This window comes from Aplysia californica, unplaced genomic scaffold (assembly GCF_000002075.1).
Source record: "Aplysia californica isolate F4 #8 unplaced genomic scaffold, AplCal3.0 scaffold00069, whole genome shotgun sequence".
NCBI lineage: Eukaryota > Metazoa > Mollusca > Gastropoda > Aplysiida > Aplysiidae > Aplysia > Aplysia californica.
In genome coordinates, this window is record NW_004797339.1 from 1780046 (window position 1) to 1781884 (window position 1839).

A 1839-nucleotide genomic window follows, 5' to 3' on the forward strand; every position below is an offset into this window, starting at 1 on the left:
TCTCTCTCTCTCTCTCTCTCTCTCTCTGTGTTTGTGTGTGTGTGTGTGTTTCCTGTCTAGTCATCAATATTTTCTCTTTAACCCAGGAATCTACTTACTTCGTGCCCTAATATATTATTATGCCCGCACATTCCTCTTTCTTTTCCACCTTCAGAGGTAGATATCCTACATTGTATACCTATCTCTCTTCTCTATTTCTATCTTCCTTTCTGTTTGTTTTTTGTCTGTTTGTTTGCCTGTATTTATGTCCGATTGGTCTTTTCTACCTACTATATTTTAATTCACATTTATATGTGAGACGGCATGGTGAAATTAGAGCTCGTCAAAATAATGAAAATGAAGAAACTGACAATTTTTCCGCAGGTTTAGGAATTTTTATAAATATTTTTTTATTTTGTTTTTCGCTCGTTCGTGCCCATTAAGAATACATTTCTGTGTTGCATTTACTGAAAAACGTTGACTAAAGGCCTAAAAGATGTAAATATTCAGTTCATACGGGCTCTCAAGCTAAAGAAATAAATAAACTTTGGAGATCATCTTCTCGCCAAGTTTACCTCTGAAACCAGGTTACCCCCACTTCCTTCAATAGCCAATATCTTGACTTGTATCGAAGATAAATGGATATTATTTCTTCATCTAAAGCAGGGTAATAAATGGACAGGCTTTAAGGCGATACCAATAACTCCATATATGCCAAAAAAATCGACGAGCGCCTAATTCCACCTCGTCGCTACACATATATTAATATCTTTTATCATTCTTTATCTTATCTCGGTTGCCCCTGTTCCATCCCCCTTGTCTGGCACTCACTATTTTCCTTTCTCACTTCTCTCTCTCTCTCTCTCTCTCTCTCTCTCTCTCTCTCTCTCTCTCTCTCTCTCTCTCACACACACACACACAACACACACACACACACACACACACACACATCCACACCCTCCCTCAACTCACCCATATACCACCCACATCTCCATACACAGAGGCACACCCGCCTTTATTTTTGTGAGCTGCCTCCGATTCCAGAAGGTCATATTTTTACTTTAAAATAAAAACCAAAACAAGCGATATAGTATTGGTCCTCCTCAGCAGTTTTTCACAGATTCCCACATCTAATGTTCGAGTGAACTTTTTTCCAAGCTAACAAAACTGATTTTAAGTACCGCTTAATGGGACTTCTGTGTTGGCGGTTGTCCCTCAAGTGGTAATACAACTCGGTCTCTATCATTCCACGTCTCAAATGTACCAAGTTGTTCAAATTTGTAAAGGTTTTACGCCCCTTGCAACACTGTAAGGTTATTTAAGAGGTGGGATCTCCGAACTTATCACCCACCTCCGATAGAACTTAGCCAAATTCGTGTAAAGTGACTTTGCAAAGGACGCAACGCCAGACCGAAATTTATAAGCCTCGAATTCGACGACTTATTTTAGGAGGCAACAATCTTATTACCTTGGTTAATATCATGCTTATCTGTGCTGCGTATGGTGGCCCTGGTTCGAATCTCCAAAGGGGCTTTCTTGAACTTGGATTGTTTGGGACGCTTTGAGGCTCTCACATACTGAGCGAGGTCCTGTCGATGATGGAGGTTTAGTTCGGAGGTCCCGTCTCTTTTAAACTACATTACATTGTTAAGAGGGGAGTTACTCCAATACGCCATAGCACCAACAATTATAGCGTGTTTAGCCCGAGAAGGCGAGGAAAGAGCGGTAATAAATGCCCCTTTGGCGAGATGTGTTCGTTGACTCCAAGGCATCTCACACTAACCCTCAGAGGGAAAGACTGTAAGCTAGAAGAAGAAGAAGAAGAAGAAGAAGAAGAAGAAGAAGAAGAAGAAGAAGAAG

At 40.6% G+C, this 1839-nt stretch overlaps 1 protein-coding gene across 1 annotated transcript in view; it reads right to left on the reverse strand.

Moving 5' to 3' along the window:
* The window catches only part of LOC100533396 (glutamate receptor 1), a gene marked incomplete in the record, with an annotated part of 109299 nt that overhangs the window by 48612 nt on the left and 58848 nt on the right, over positions 1–1839 (reverse strand).